The following is a 17,985-nucleotide window of genomic DNA, read 5'->3' as shown; positions in this document are numbered from 1 at the left end:
AGGAGAGGACACTGATAGGACGTGGTGGAGGAGAGGAGTGTTGGAAAGGACACTGATCGAAGGACGTGTTGAGGTACTGGGGTGAGTGTCTGTTATGAATTATGGATAACAGTAGCGATTGTAATGGTGATGGCGATAAGGGAAGGCAAAAAGTTGGAGAAAGTACAGTACTGTGAATGGCATCTGGTGACATGTGTGAGGCGAGAAAGTGTATAAGAGGAGAGAAGTGTGGATGGTGGTGAAGTGTGAGGGGAAATGCTGTGAGGAAGGTGGCACCGTAGATGTAAGCGGAAGTATTCAGGAAAGGCTTAGGTATGGAAATGATGGAGATGAAAAATGTAGAAGGGGAAGCATAGATGAAGGGGGAATGAAAAATGTAGAAAGGGAAGTGTAGATGGAGGGGATGGGAGTCGAAGTAGGGGAAGAGGAAGAGTGGAATATGTGAGAGGGTTGAGGGGCTGAGGGCAAAGTGTGCGTGTGAAGGTAAGAATTGTGGCTGTGTACAGGTAGGGAAGGTGATTGATGGGCAGAAGAGGTAGGAGGGGGAGAATGTCGTGCGGTGTGGGATAGGGGAGTGTGGGTTGGGTGACAGGAGAGTGTGGGAAGGGAAGATGTGAAAAGTATGAAAGGGAGAGAGGAAGCTTGGGAAGGGGAGAGGGGATGCGTGGAAGAGGGAAAAGTGTGAGAAGAGAAGTAAACTGTGGGAAGAAGAGAAGGCACCTGTGGGAGAAGGGGAGATGTGGAGTGAAGTGTGGAAGAAGGGGGAGCAGAATATTGCTAGGCTTGGGGAAAGTATGGCGTGCGTAATGGAAGGGCGGAGTGAAATGACAGTGCATAAAGGGAGCGGTGAATAAATAAATACCCGTAAGTGGTCGTGATGTCTGGGGAGAGGGGAATATTTTCTGGGGGAGAACTGTGGTGGGGTGTAAAGATTTGTGGACAAGTGTAGGAGCTGGAGTGTTGGGTCGTTGAATTTGTTAGGTTGTGGTGAAGAGAAAGAGGAGGAGGGGGAGAAGATGTGTGTGTGTGTGTGTGTGTGTGTGTGTGTGTGTGTGTGTGTGTGTGTGTGTGTGTGTGTGTGTGTGTGTGTGTGTGTGTGTGTGTGTGTTTTATATTTAATATCTCCTAGCCGCCTCAAGACGATTTAATTCAAGGAGTTTTTGTTACAGACGGGTTTAATGGAGACCGTTTCGAACTGTCACTAGAACAGTCTTCCCCAAACTGTATAATATCTTCAGGTGCAACAAAACACAAAATGAACACGGCAGCACAGAAGTGAAACAAGGAAGATGTTATTAAAGCAGGTTTTAAGAGAGGAAACGCTGTATGTTAAATGGCGCAAAAACAACAGCCTATGCATTGGGTTTCAGAATATCTCAAATCACCAGGGATTCGCGTCTATACCCTAAGCAGCTTATGAGCCACAAACCATTATAGAATCGTAGATATTAAAGTCAGACCCACACAGTCCATTGCCAAAGAATTGACAGTAAAGCTGAATTATTTAGCGGCTTTAATATGTAGAAACACAAGACGAATCACAGTTGACAAGAGCATATTAATCCCTTCAGACCCAGTATCAGTGTATTAGTTTACTGAATTATCGTTGCTACTTACAGAAGCATGTCACGAAGTATGTGAATGCCTCTCGTACTGAAGCCATTACGTGAAGGATATTTCTAGTCCAAACATTTCGAAAGTCGTTCCTAACCAGAATAAAATCGTCTAGGCACAGAAATAATGTAGTCAGAAATACTTCGCTGGACTGAGAAGGTTAATGAAGACTCTGTAAGGCTGTCAATGGAAAGGATAATTTATAAATATTTTATGTATAATGAAAGACAATACATTCCTCAGTAAAGTAACGGCTCATACATTATATATCTTTTATCCTCCAGGCGATTATATTCAGCAGAGGAAAAACATTTCGATTTGGCGGTTTTAGATGCTGCGTACATAATCCCATAATTAAGAAAGATATTTAACTAATCTGAATCAAATCACCTGAATTTATTAGGAACGTATTTCAAAAAGTCGTCATCGTAGTGAAGGCATTGGATGCAGTCATTTATGTTATACAAACTATAATATGAAACTGAGATTAAAGTGTCTTCCGGTTACGAATATAATCTGTTAAGCTTTTCCGTAGCAACGTCGTTGGCAGAAACAATTTGCAAGGAATAAGATGTAATATTTTCCTCGAATTTTGTTCTGGGAAATAACAAGCGAAAAATCTTAGAAAGGTAGAAAGGAAGTGGGGTAAGGGCATTACAGTTTCTTTAAATTAAATTTTCTTCTTCTTCTTCTTCTTCTTCGTCTCCTTCTTCTTCTCCTGCTCTTTCTTCACCTGCTCCTTCTTCTTCTTCTTCTTCTTCTTCTTCTTCTTCTACTACTACTTCTTCTTCTTCTTCTTCTTCTTCTTCTTCTCCTTCATCTTCTTCTTCTCTTTTTCTTCTTCTTCTTCTTCTTCTTCTTCCTCCACCTCCTCTTCATCTTCTTCTTCATCTTCTTGTTTATCATTCACAGCAACCACAATTTCACTATGTGGGCATAGTTCTTCCATTAAAACACAGAGATTGCTTTATTTTAGACTGGAAATATTTAATACCGCTGGTAAAGAAAAGAAGGAAATCGTACATAATCTATTTAGGTATATCATTTATATAAAAAAATGTAACTTATTTTGCACATAATAACAGCAAATGCTACACACGAATTAATACTGGTACAGGAGGGGACGCTCTGACTTATTGTATTTACCATAACAAAATTTACAGCAGTAAAACCAAGAGACTGGAAACAGAATTTGATGTAAGCTCTGTGAATACACGTTGCAATACCCACAACAGACGAGAGAAAAAAAAATACTACACTAGCTTAACAAGGAGCCATACGGGCGGCGTGTGGGCGAACCAAACCCTACGGTCTCGCCTACCCACGTTTCACTTACTTTTCTTTAATATTGTAATGGTGTTTTACTTGAAAGACATAAGGACAAAATTTTGAAGCTGTCAGTTATATTACCACTCATTTTGCACCTTTTAATGCCTACCCTTACCCTCATATAACCCTTAGTCTTTTTTCTCTCATCTGACTCTACTGCAATAACTTTCCAATAGAGTACCTTATATAAATTAAATTATTTTCAGCCTTTGTTACTTGTACGAGTATGTTACAGCTGACCGTGGAAATTCACTTCAACCATTTCTGTATGATCAGCTAAGTGGAAGGATATTATTCTAAGCCTGTCAATAAATAACAACTGTACAACTTACTGTAGGCTCACCCATCAACGCTTTGCCATTGAGTGTTGCCAACGGTCAGACTTATCATACTAAGTTTAAGTGAATTTCTGTTTTCGACTATACGTGGAATATTTGTAATGATGATGCAGAGATAATTGTACCAACCCCTAAGAATTCACGGCATCATTTATCAACGCCCGTATCATACAAGTTAAACCTATTCATAGATATCGATATAGTGTATTATAAGCAGGCATAAAATATTCTATGCTACAGGGCATGTCGAAATATCTGTGGTCTACTATAAGCATAAAAACGGAAAAACATGAGCTTGTTTCGCTACCCTTCCATAAACACAACAGAATGGAGCATCAATGTCATGTTAACGCCGCATCAGGCTGGGGTAAAGCCACCACAACACTAGAGGTAAAAATGTGTATGTGTTGGTGTTGACACAGACGCGTGGGTTGTGTGCAAATCAACCATGCCTGGATGTCTGGCCGAGAACGTCTCTTATATATAGTTCTTCCTGGTGTTAGACGACTCTATTATTTTCGGGAGAGCTCTATCAGTGAATGTATCAATGAAGTATATATCTAATTCCTCCATATCGAAGTCTGTATCTTGGAAATCACAGTAAATCTATGTGAAGACAGCAGGAATAAAATGAAAGAACATATTATACATAGCATCGGATTGAAGAGGAAGTACGACCACAAACACCAAGTAAAAAGATAAGGACGTTTTGGTGGTGCGATAAAGACGTGTGGGTGTCGTATGAGTTAACCATTTCAGAGCGAAGACTTCTGTAATATTTCGTTTTTGCTGGTTCCAGATGATTTTATTCAGCTTAGGAGAGCACAGTAATCGTGAAGGGAGTTAAAGAAGGCTACATCTAACTCCTCCATTCTGAAACGTCTCGCACCCTGTCTGTTCGAACCGGTCAAATAAAGACTCTGAAAAATACAGACACAGCTAAAACAACTCCACATTAACATATACCGCTCTTACTAAAGACAGTCCTTCCTTATCCGTACTTGGGTAGCATATAGAACGGCTATTTTTTTACTTAATGGTTTAGCTGCAACTTCTTTACTTTCTATTACATATCGGCCAACGTCTGACGATCGTACTGCGCTCAGGTGAAAGAAACATACTGTATAAAAGATCCCAAAATCTACAACAGTCTTGCGATTGCACTGTACTCAAGAGAAAAATATGGTACACGAGATGCCAAAACCTTCACAACGAATACTCTGGCTTTGAATACAGAATTTTATATTATACTTCGGCTTACAACAGACAATGTAATTTGCTCACAGAAACTCACAGCAGCGGAAGGATTAAACTTTCCTCTGAGGGGAAGGTCCTGTCCAGCAGTTTATCTCATTCACATACAAATAATAATAATAATAATAATAATAATAATAATAATAATAATAATAATCTAAACTGGTCGGGAAATCATCCAGGTCAATCAGTACAGGTTAAAAGTCCAACTTCACCTTTACTGGGCAGGAAATGAACCGCCGCCTCTAAAAACTCATATATTTTCCCACCTCTGAAGCGGAAGGCAATCAACTAGGCGGAGAAACAACCGAGTGATAGAGAAGGCAATCAGGTGACGGAGGGCGACGCCATTACTATCATTTATCGCAGCGTCTCTCTCTCTCTCTCTCTCTCTCTCTCTCTCTCTCTCTCTCGCTCGCTCTCTCTCTCTCTCTCTCTCTCTCTCTCTCTCTCCATCTATCTTCCTATCTATATCTATCAATCTATTTATCTATCTATCTGTACACATCTATCTAGTTTTATATATCTATCTGTCTATATTTATCTATATCTCTATTCCTGCATTTTTTTTTTTTTTTTGTAATAGCTTTAAATTTTCTTGCTGAAAGTTGAAAAAGAGCTGAAAAGCATTAAATCACTGAGCAAAACCAAGACTTGAAAAAGCACATGCAAAATTATTCATACTTACGTGATTAAATTTCCGTGTCAAATATTATACATGTTCACATAAATATTAATATTGCTGAGACCAACAGGATGCGTTGGAGACCCAGATTAACAGATTCTGCAATGTGACCCAGATTGCAAAGATAATTAAAGGGATGAGAGTTAATTTCAAGCTTATTTGAAGTTGATTAATTAACTGAGTATGGAACGTAAAAGAAAATATTTTACGGAAGCCACATTTCGAGTTTATAAACAGTTTACGTCCGAAGAGCAGTATATACGTACCTAAACAACATTATTCTTACTTTAAATTTAGCATAGTTACCAACACAGCTCTTCGCTATGCCAAGTCTTCTGTGCCTATCTTCAGCCAAATACAAAAAAAATCTTCGTCTATTACCACATTAACTCCTTTAGTACGATAAAGTATAATCTGTTATATTTTTTGCTATTTTTCCAATCACTGTATTCAGCTACGGACACAATTCCCGAAAAGGAAGGGTTACTATATCAATCATCGAGTGTTCAAGTACGTGTGACATTTCCATATTTCTTTGCCATGTTTATGGAGGCAGTGGGAATTTAAAAAAAAATACTAAAAAAATATAATGAAAATATGCCGTAGATGTGAGAAGATTATAGGTATTTTAAACTGAAAAGAAAAATAAAAGAAGAGGAGGAAGACTGCAAGTAAGCGTTATCAATACATGGAAAGCTCTCAGAGTGGGCTTCAATATATCGCCTCCCGCCCTCCATTTATATGCAAAACCTCGCAAGACTTTTATTTAATAGAAATCGCTATCCTTTTCATATCATAATACTACGTTTGATGGTATATGAACACGTACAATAATATAATCGTCACTTTGTTTGGAAAGTACATTATTACCTCTATTACTGACAACATGATGATGAATTGGTTTGATGTTGATACTGATAACACAAACTGACAGGAAGGTCTGATGCGCAAAATCTCTCCTCTCTCTCTCTCTCTCTCTCTCTCTCTCTCTCTCTCTCTCTCTCTCTCTCTCTCTCACACACACACACACACACACACACACACACACACACACACACACACACACACACGAGTAAACTAACTGAATCGAGCAATTACAGAGTTTAGCTATAAATTAAGTGACTCATATTCCTCGTTATTAATTTTTTGTGGCTGGGGAGGGAAGGCAGTAAGAGGATGGTGCTTACTGGTGTGTATAAATACAAGGCAATATTAGAGCACCGTCCCCTTCTCAGATCTGAATGATTAACTTGTTATCATATCGTTACGCACACACACACACACACACACACACACACACACACACACACACACACACACACATAGACAAAAAACAGAAACTCGTATAACTGACGAACCTCGTGATCGTAATTAATAATAATAATGATAATAATAATAATAATAATAATAATAATAATAAAAACAATAATAATAATTTGGTGGAAGGAAAAGTATGATGTAGATGACGATTTTCTGAATTATCTGAAATCACGATAAACAGAGAGAGGCTTGTCATGGTGTACCCGGGCGTCATGCACGATAAACAAATGGATAAAAATAATAAACAAACAAGCTGCAGTTCAGGGAGTAATTGCAGTGCAGATTAATTACCGTTATCTAATATTTGCTCGTCCATTAAGCATCGTGTAATCAGTGACTGCACCGGTGAGATGGAAAGGGATGCTGATGAAACAATGCTGGAAAAGATAGTTACATAGATGGACAAACACGTAACAAACGTAGTGGAAGCCTGTGAGGGGGGGAAACAAGGCTACAGCGTAATTTTCGCCCCTAACAAAGATTCCCATTCCAGCTCAGATGATGGATAACTGGCGCATCTTAGTGGGTCAGTTCGATTAGGAACCAAGGAGTTTCATTCCACCGCCATAACAAAATGATGACTGCCTGACACTGGATAAGCCTTAGTTCCGTCAGGCAGAAATAAATCGTCAACAGTAACCAAGGAGATTCATTCCTACCTCATCGTTCTCTTCGAATTTAATTCATCGATATACTTAATTTCTAAGAGTAGCCCAGTTCCGCCACGTGTACACGGACAGATAACACTGCGCCGAGAACCCGAGGAGAAAAATCAACGGTGTTTGCTACCCACGCTTCACTTACTTTTACCAATTAAGATCCATTGTTTGCCTATCAAGCTATAGCCTATCAAGCTAGTTTCGCTCTATTACCCCATTTATCCGCTTGACTTCCAGACTCGTTTAAGTCTTGCATGTACAACAAGACGTAATTAGGCTTAAGAAAACCCTCTAGCAGTGAATAGGTTAGAGGATATACCCAAGCCCCATATTCGAAAAATGTAATGGAGACCGAACAACAGCGGGCCGAGTGAACAGCCCGAGGGGAGAAAAGTCTACGGTGTTTGCTCTCTCTCTCTCTCTCTCTCTCTCTCTCTCTCTCTCTCTCTCTCTCTCTCTCTCTACTGTTAGTGGACTTCGTTATTTTATTCAGTTTAACGCCAGACGATTTTCCTTAGCTGGGAGGAGTCCTGGCAATCAAAAATTATCTTTCAAAACTCCTTAAAAAATAGTCTTAAATAACTGTAATGCTTCCACTGGTGATTTACGAATTTTGTTTATATTAACACTAAGTTGTTTTACTTCGCTAAGAGATATCGTAGTTCTTAGAGGGTTAAATTGATAATACCTGGCCTCCTCCAGTACAAATATTGCTTTCAGTCTAATCTGTGTTTATCTTTTCATAGCCTCGAAGTATCTAGGGTAAAATCCTTAGAATTTATGGGCGATTAACTCCCCAAAAATGCGGCGAGCGGAGAGCGAATTACAGCAGAGGTGAAAGAGAAAGTACATGAGTCACTGGATTTTTCAGTACGTAATTATCCCTAACAGAGATCTTCATTCATTCATGATTTCTTTTCATTTATTTTTGCATTCTGAAAGTGCTTGGGATTCCTAGCACAAAAGCACGGTCACTAAATAACATCAGGAAAGTGCATCAGTAAATATAATGGAAGACCACTATTCACTTAAATTACAATTATTTCAGCTAGATACACACTTAAGGTAAAGCAGCCTAAGTAATATATATACCTTTCACATACTATATACCCAAAGTAACACAAGACACACATACAGTACAGAGTCTGGTGCGTACTAAGTTAAAAAACATTACGGCAAACACACTCACTGAGATGAAAAAAAATCTAGTTATAAAAAGAATAAGATAAAGATACAAAGAGGTAATGATCTTAATACTAACAATAGTAAAAATAAAGCACGAAAAACAAAGAACAATAGAAAACCAAGACGTGTATAACATCAATGACACACGAAACAACTGAGCATTACATGTAGTAGTAATCCCTTGAATTTTCTTGAGAATTCCAGTCAGGATGATGAACATGAACTTTATCAAATGGTCTAGTGGGTCAGGTGCAGAAGCCTAAGTGACGACCAACTGTTATAAGGAGGCTGAATCCTTAGAAAGACTACGGGATGTTTCTCAATCAAGTAATGCCGTGAGGGGGTCTGACACTTACCCTTAGATGCGCTTGAGTGCAGTAGCCTCATCTCGATGGATACAATACAGGACTGGCTGTTACTCTTACCTGTAAAAAAGAAAAGAATTTGTTAACATCACTACTGGAGGTCATGCCTGAGCTTAGATTAAGTGGGTATTTCTTGGAAGAATAAGATATATAGTAAAGATGTTGATGAAGGATGATCTTAGTAAATTTATGAAACGGCCATCTTGAGCTGTATATCATCCGAAGACAGCCAAATGAAATAAATAAGAGAGACAGTGTGTTAAATGGATTAATTAATTTACGGAGATATGTCGTGGTATCCCAACAAAAAATACAGAAAATAAATAAACTCTGTAACAAAGCTAAACATACACACCAAAGCAGGGAAACAGGGTAACATTTAACACAGATGAAACAATAGCTTCAAAAACAGGCCACAAAATATAATTCTTCTGACTCTGTGACGAGGAAGGCAATAGAGAGGGTGTAGAAACAATCCAGTCAATCAGGTGACGAAGGGTGTGATCGCCTGACAAAGGAGTGAACCCTCTCTCTTTTAATTTACTCTCTCTCTCTCTCTCTCTCTCTCTCTCTCTCTCTCTCTCTCTCTCTCTCTCTCTCTCTCTCTCTCTCTCTCTCTCTCTCTCTCTCTCTCTCTCACACACACACACACACACACATACACACACACGATTCTCTAAATATAATCTGGGAATACTGGGTATGTTTTAGAAAATATTTGCTTTACGTATTAAGGTTAAACATCAGCATATACAATGATAAAATAGATAAATGGACAGACAAACAGCCAGACAGATAGGTAGATAGATAAGTGGATAGATAAACATATACTGTACACAGAGAAATATAAATACAAATATTTTCATGGCCGGGCTGCATATCAAGGCCAACTGATTACATTCCTAATAAGAATAAAGCCTCACAAATTACAGAACAATATATACAGGAATTACCAATGGAATTACAAGCCTCAACTGGTAAATATCTATCGTGTAATAAGCCTTGTTCAAATTAATAATGTTGTAGTTAATTAGAAAGATAGCCTCCGTTGTCAAAATACATTGGGAGTGTCGTTGTTGTTGTTGTCAGTGTTGGTTGTGATGGTGTTTTATCATTATTATCATCATCATCATCATTACTACTACTACTACTACTAGTACTACTACTACTACTACCACTACTACTACTATTATTGCTTCGATTGTTCTTCTTGTCACTCCTAGTTAATTAGACTGTCAACCCAACGACCTGCAGGCATAATACCACTTCAACTGGTTGCTCCCTGGGATATAGTATGGATGGTATGTTGTATTATAATCTAAGCTAGGAGAGTGAGATGCATGAGGTGAATCAGTGTATTGTAGTGCGAAAATTGGCACTACAGAGAGAGCAAAGTGGATTGTGTGCAATTTGCATTCACAGTAGCAGAGAAGAGCGAGTTGGGATGAAATAATTCTACGGACAATGTTACCCGCGTTTCACTTACTATTTTAGTATTTCGCTGGATATTTTTATGCATGCAGTATTTTCCTTTCTCTTTTTCTTTTGCTCTAAATATGTCAGTATTACCAATACCACAATGAATTTCTATATAAAGAGGCAATTATTACCTTTGGTCTCGAAGCTGCAGACGGTATTTTTTTACTTTTGTGAGCACGTACGTATTCTTCCAATTAACCCCATTAATGGGTGAGTTGGGGGGAGGGGAGTCAAATGGTGGGTGACAGAGTGACTTGGAGGCGTTTTGTCTGCGGCCACCCTTTGCGGGATTAGGGCGTCGGGCTATAGATAGATAGATAGAATGTGTTATTTAGTTTTACTCTGCAGTGAAAAGAATAAACATTCAGACAACGGATTAACAAACACTAATTTATAACCTTCCCGGTGTAATTTGTTCATGTCGACAGAGTTACCTCCTTGAAAATAATGACGTATTTTTTGTATATTATTGGTATGGCCAGTCAATGATATGCACCTACGGAAAGATATCTCATACAGGAACGGTTATGGATGGCTATAACTAACTATTACAATGAGATGTGTCTTAATCTAATTAAAATCGTCTACAGATACTAAAATGAAAAAAAGATGCACAAGATTTTAGAAACATATCGCAAAAATCGTCCCAGTCAAGAAAAATCGTCTTAGCTTTTAATGTTTTGATTCTGATTTTGGTGGGTTGGCATCCTGGCCGCTAATGTTCGCCTTTGCTGGAGAGGATATGAGATGCCTGGGTCCTTCGCAATTATGCAGTCCAATTATACTGCTCTCTCTCTCTCTCTCTCTCTCTCTCTCTCTCTCTCTCTCTCTCTCTCTCTCTCTCTCTCTCTCTCTCAATCCAGCGTTATTAGTATATGCTGGATTACCTCGTGCTTAGTTGTGAGTGGGTGGGTGCGTATATACGTGTTTGTACATACAGGTATGTATGTATGTAGGTAGGTATGTAGGTAGGTAGGCAGGTAGGTGGGTAGGTAGGTAGGTGGGTAGGTAGGTAGGTGGGTAGGTAGGTAGGTAGGTAGGTAAGTAGGTAGGTAAGTAGGCAGCTAGGTACGTATGTAGGAAGGCAGGCATGTGCAGTATGAAAAATGAAACGTTAGGACAGGGGTCTCTTAAGATAAATAAAATTGCCTTGGTGAGCTAAAAAAAAAAAAAAAAAAAAAACAAGATGTAAACTTCATTCACAATGCCACGAATACATACATAAATACGAATACCAGCCTGGGTGGTTGAAAACGATGCTCAAATACATGTAAATTTACAGGAGAGAGAGAGAGAGAGAGAGAGAGAGAGAGAGAGAGAGATGTGCATTAACTAACGATATTACCTGGAATAGTGTTTAAAGCAGAATGTACCTCCATACACGCGATTTAATTACAAATACTGAAGACCTGCGTAAATGTTCAAAAGGTTGAAAGAAATATTAAGTGCGTTTGTGGCTGACAGGTGTGAAAGGATGGCTGTTGTTGTTGTTCTTGTTGTTGTTTTTGATGTTGTTGTTGTTGTTGTTGTTGTGGTGGTGGTGGTGGTGGTGGTGATGGTGGTGATTCTGAGATGGTGATGGTTGTGGTTTTGTGATGGTAGGTGGTAATGATGGTGGTGGTGGTTTTGTGGTGGTAGTGGTTTTGTGATGGTGGTGGTGGGAAGGTAACCGCTGCAACAATCTCAACAATCGCAACAATCCAGCCATCAGTTGTGTACTGCGCCTCCCCTCACTCCCCTCCCTTCACACCTCCCCACCCCACTTTGCAACACAATACACAAATCAACACGCCTGCAATCACACCTCCATAACCCTCTTTGCAACACAATAACATAAATCAATACCGCTGCAAGTGATATGTTGCTTCAGTCGACAGAATTATGTTTCAAGTGATACTCAAAGAAAATGATACTCCATTCTCTCTAATAATTCTATATAATTCCACTTTACACCACTGTAACGCAAATCAACATTCCTGCTACTGATACGTTGATTCAGTAGACAAAACTGTGCTGAAAGTTATGCTCCATGTAAAGCAGACGCCATTCACTCACTGGAATTTTATGCACTTCCTCTCTTAACCATAATAACAGAAATCAACACGCCTGGAATATGCTGGTTCGCTACATTGACTTACGTAGTAGTTTTGTGAGTCATGAAGAAACTTTAACCTTTTCAGTACAATGGCCTCTTCTTTAAACTTATGATTTCATTCAGTCTGGGAGGATATCATGTAGTGAAAGGGTTATCGAAGGAAAACTCTATCCTCTTCGTGCGAAGTCTCCCATATGCTGAGGGAAATCGTCTGAAAATGGTGAGAATAATATAAAATGACGTCCCGGTATGGAATGGTTGACAGAGTTCCCCTGTTACCCAGAAAATTTTAATCATATCCAGTTACCCAGCTAATAATACGCACACGGTTACCAAGCTTCCGGGAACATTTCGATACAGGACGGTATTTTTAGGTTGGAGAATCTGACTACACTCGCCTTCTCTAAATTGGACATGTTTTGCAGCTTTTATGAGACGTCGCTTGGCTGAACCTTGCACGCACGCACACACACACACACACACACACACACACACACACACACACACACACACACACACACACACACACACACACACAAACCCCTTCGCCAATTTGCATTCCATACGTGCAATCTTGACACCGTGGATATTTGAGGGAAGAAATTCTGGCCAGGAGGGGAGGAGAGAAGTGTCGCGAAGTGCTAGGAAGGGGGAGACAGGCAGGCAGGCAAGAGGAAGAGAAGGAAGGGAGAAAGAGGAGAAACAGGGAAACACAGGTGGGAGAAAAGATAGCAAGAGAGGCATGAATGAATACAGATGATATGGGGAAAAGAAGGGAGGGAGAGAGAAATGGGAAATATTAGTTGAGTAAAGAAAGGGACAAAAAAAAAAAAAAAACAAGTAATCAATACTACTGAAATGGAGAAAGAATAGCGGCAGAAAAGAGGTAGGATAAGGGTGCAAAGAAAAAAATGAAGCGACAGAGAAATGGCAGATGAAAAATTTTGCTGAAATGGAGAAAAGTATGTTAAAGATAAGTAAAATAAGATGACTGACAAAAATTATATAAAGAAGAGGAAGCAAGAAAATTGAATAGAAGGTATGAGTGGAAAAGAAGAAAAAGGAAATAGGAGTTATAAAAGGGATGATAAAAGAAATATCTAAAAAAGAAGAAGAAAATGTGGGTGAAAGAAAAAGAAGAATGATACAGAGAATTGGCAAAACTATAAGAGAGAAAATATGGAAGGAAAAAGAAAAGGGTGATCCAGAGCAATGGAGACAAAGAGGTGATACAGCCATGGGAAATATAACTAAATGGAAAAAGACAAGCGCAGGAGAAAAAACGAGAAATGGAAGAGAAGGAATGGAAAATATGCATGAAACAGAGATAAGGAAGCGAAGAGGAAGAGAGAGAGGAGAAAACAGGAAGCAACAAAGAAATGGTGAAGGGGAAACTGGAGACATAACCGAGGTGCGGAAAAGAAAAAATTAATATGAGAAAAAAATAAAACAAGATAAATAATAAAATACTCATGAAATACACAATATGGGAGAAACTGGGAAAAATGGAAGTAATGAAAAGCAAGTGATGGAGATATGGGAAAAGAGAAATAGTGGACATGATAATTACCAGAGAGAGAGAGAGAGATAGATAGATAGAGAGAGAGAGAGAGAGAGACAGAGAGACAGACAGACAGACAGACAGACAGACAGAGACAGAGACAGAGAGAGAGATCACTAATGAGGAAGGTGTGGAGAGTGTGACAAAGTGAGAAGATAAAGATAAATTAACTAGACAGTGAAAGGGAAAGAGATGATAAGAGATTGATGAGATAAGAGATTTGTGGTGTAAGTGTGATAATGGCGCAATTATAGTGGTAGTTTTGATACAGGATGAGACAGTGCCCGAAATTATATCACCCACAACACCAACACATCACACAACACACCGCACCATCATACCTAAGTTCCATACCACACCACATTACACTAAACCATATCACACTGCCACCACCAACACGCCAAACATCACCATCATACCATCACACCACACCGCACCACACCACACCACACCACACCATACCAAACCACACCACACCACAGAACACCACGTCACACGAACGGGAGCATAAAGGCGGGCAGGTAGGCATACGAAGTAGGGGAGGGGGGAGGTAAGCCGAGAGGCAGAGAATTTAGTACGACAGGTAAAGAAGCATGTATAAAGACAGAAAGGAAGGTAGGTTGGTAGGTACGTAGGAAGGCATGTGAGAAGGCAGGTAGGAAGGTAGGTATGCATAAGAAAAAGCGATAGATATGAAAGAAAATATCGGAACAGGTAGACTTGTAAAGAGATAGGTAGACAGAGGATGTAGGCATATCAGGGTAGATAGGTAGGGGGGTGAGAGGGCGGCCAGGAATGTAACAGACAGAAAAGTAGATAAGAAGGTAGGTTGGCAAGCAGGGCAGTTATGCAGGATGGAAAGGAGAAAGGGAGGCAGGTAAGCTGGCAGGCAGGCAGACAAGTTGGTAGACAGGTAGATAATCAGACAAGAGAGTTAGATAAAAAGACAAATAAACAGGTGGACAGACAGACAAAGACGCATCAAAATAAACAGAGATTCCCGCCCTGTCAGTTAAGCCCTCCCCTACACCATCCCTTTCCCTCGTTCCTCCGTCACGTTTCGCCTTGTTAGTCTTCCCCTTTGTGCTGGAGACTGCATTACGCCGCCCCTATACTCATTCCAAACAATTCTCTGCTTTATTCTCCCTCAGCTGCTTTATTGTCTTATATATGGTTTTCTTATCCTTCATTCCTTTATTTTTCTAGTTCGCCAGTGCGCTATCCCTCTTACCTATTTATTTTTCCTTTTATTTTTTAGTTTACTTCTTCACTTCCACCAACTCTGCTTTACCATCATTTTTCTCCACTGAAATGGTTTATTGTCTTTCTCGGCTTTCCTATCTTTATTTTTCCTTTATTTTTCTCTTTCGTCAGTGTGCTATACCTTTCATCTATATTTTTGCTTTTATTCTTTCCTTTACTTCGTCAGCTCCACCAACTTTATTGTCAACTTTCTTTCCTCTGAGCGAATTTACCTTCCGCTTTGTCTGTATATCCTCTTTCGTTTGCTTCCGTCCTTCACTTTTCCGTCACTTTTGTCTTCTTTGAGCAGGTATATTTTTGCTTGTCCACATCATGACTCTCTACAATCTTTTTATCATTATCATTATTTATCATTATTTTATTATTATTATTATTATTATTATTATTATTATTATTATTATTATTATTATTATTATTATTATTATTATTATTATCCTCATTTATGCTCTGTTCTCCGATTCGGTTTATTGTTTGTTTTCAGTATTTCTCTCCACCTCACCCTTCCAACTCATCCTCTCTCTCTCTCTCTCTCTCTCTCTCTCTCTCTCTCTCTCTCTCTCTCTTTACTTATCACTCATCCTTTCTCGTTTCTCACTCACTTCTTGGCCATTCTGTTTACTTCTCTAAATGTCCACTGAAAAAAAAAAAATCTACGTGGAAAATACAGGGTAGTCCGTAAATAGCGTTCCACTAGAAACTCAAGTGGTAAGATCCAATATGGTGTGGTGACGGCTTAGTCTGCTGGTGTGGGCGTGGGTGTGCCAGTGGGAGTAGGAAATAATGATGCAGGGTAGACACTGATAACGCTAAGACGTCTCTGCAACCCACTCTGTATTTTCATCTGCCCTTGTGGGTGTTTCTCTGCTACATCGGGGGTTGGGCCTGTGTCATTCCCAACCAGTCATCTTTTGTTCCCCGGCCCTGTCCAGTTCGTCAGTCGCTGGCTCTATCAATCATCCCTCTGTCCGGACTCGATTTTTATTGCTCTTCCACGTTCATTTTTATTTGGTCTTTGCGATTTCTTTTTTTTATTTGTTTGCGATTTCTTTGCTTTTACTTTTTTTTCATAACCTCAGACTGTCATTTTTTAGAACATCATGTGTTTTTGTTTTTCCTTTCGTTCTCTCAATCTTCACTTTCTGATTTTATCATACACTTTCTAGTGTTCACATTTTATTTCCTATATTCCCAGACTTATCATTCTCCTGTCTGTAATTTCATTCCTTATTCCGTTATCTCCAGATGTTAATTTTTCTCAATTCCTTTTGTAATCCGATGTCTTCTGTTTTCCCTTTCGGTAATCATCCTTATCGTTTCGTCTTTATAATGTTCCTTATTACGTCTCTTTTATCACTCCAGACCATCCTGTTATCTCTTCATGTCTCTCGTTTGTTCTTAAATCTCTAATTCTCTCCAGATTTATCCCTTCTTACTCTTGTTCAAATTTATACTTCATTGTTCCACTGTTTGGCATTTCGTTCTCCTCTCCTCTTCCATCTCTTCAAACCATTCTATCTCTTCGTTTCTCCCCCTTTATCATCCATCTCTCATTCTCCCCACATATATCTTTTGTTCCTCTATTCTTACTTATTTATTCTTCTTAGAACCATCCCATGATCTCCCTGTTTCTCCCTCCTTACCCTCCAAATCTCATTCTCCTCATATTCGTCCTTCTTCATCTCCATTAGTCTTCATCTCTAGTATTTATTATCTGTTCCTTTACTCATCTTCACCATTTCAAGTCACTCTTTTTTTTTATTTCTTTATTTCTCTCGCTGTATCTTGTCTCTCTCCTGCTCCTCCTCCTCATATTTATTATCAGTGTCCCCTCCCGACTCACACTTAATTCCCGAAGGATTTGTCCCTCCGTCACACTAATCCCCGCTCGTTATTGTCCTCTCTTTCCTCACCACTCCAGTCTTCGCCTCATTCCTCCATTTCTCTCTCTTTTCCACTCTTTCCTCCATGTCTCTTTCTTTTCCTCTCGTCGTCATCATCATCATCGTCGTCGTCGTCATCATCGTCGTCATCATCATCAGCAGCAGCATCACCATCTAAACACTATTAATCTCCCAGACTCTCTTCACAATAACTTTGCCATCTCTCCATGCTGAATGCTAACTTGTAATAACTGACTAACGCTACACTATGATTCTATTCAAGGGCAAGTGCTATGAAAAGGATTGTTTTAATGTGCCACTGAGCTACATAGAATCATGTGAAAAATTACGAAAAATCAATGCGACGTTAAGATGAAAGAACTATACTTGTACTAAATCAAGCGGGAGGGATTCAAGAACGATAAAGCACAAGAGAAATACACACACACACACACACACACACACACACACACACACACACACACACACACACACACACACACACAAAGCAGGTCAACTTCACAATTAATTTTTGTCTTGTCTAAATTCATTCTAACTTTCATTTCCCTTTATGTCATTTCTCTCTCTCTCTCTCTCTCTCTCTCTCTCTCTCTCTCTCTCTCTCTCTCTCCAGTCCTATCGCGTTTCACAATCAGCGTCCGACTCGTCTAAGTGTATTCGAAATAATCCTCTTTTATTAAGTTTTTTTCGTTCTCAAGTTAAGCGTTTTCTGTTGTTCTCATTTAATTACATTCTTTTTTCTGTCCTTATTTCTAGTCCGGTAAGCAATCATTTTGTTTCCTTCGAATTCTTTCCATAATTAAACGATTCCCGGGTGTGCTCTAATTTTTTTCTAAATATTTCAATTTCACCTTTCCTGATTCCCATTCCATTCCAATTTCTACGATATCTGTACATAGATAGTTAGATGGACAGATAGATAGATATTTAAACAGAC

The sequence above is a fragment of the Coenobita brevimanus genome, chromosome 64, assembly GCF_032717465.1.
Source record: "Coenobita brevimanus isolate Jiangsu-jjx chromosome 64, ASM3271746v2, whole genome shotgun sequence".
Taxonomy (NCBI): domain Eukaryota; kingdom Metazoa; phylum Arthropoda; class Malacostraca; order Decapoda; family Coenobitidae; genus Coenobita; species Coenobita brevimanus.
Note: the sequence above shows the minus strand (reverse complement) of the source record.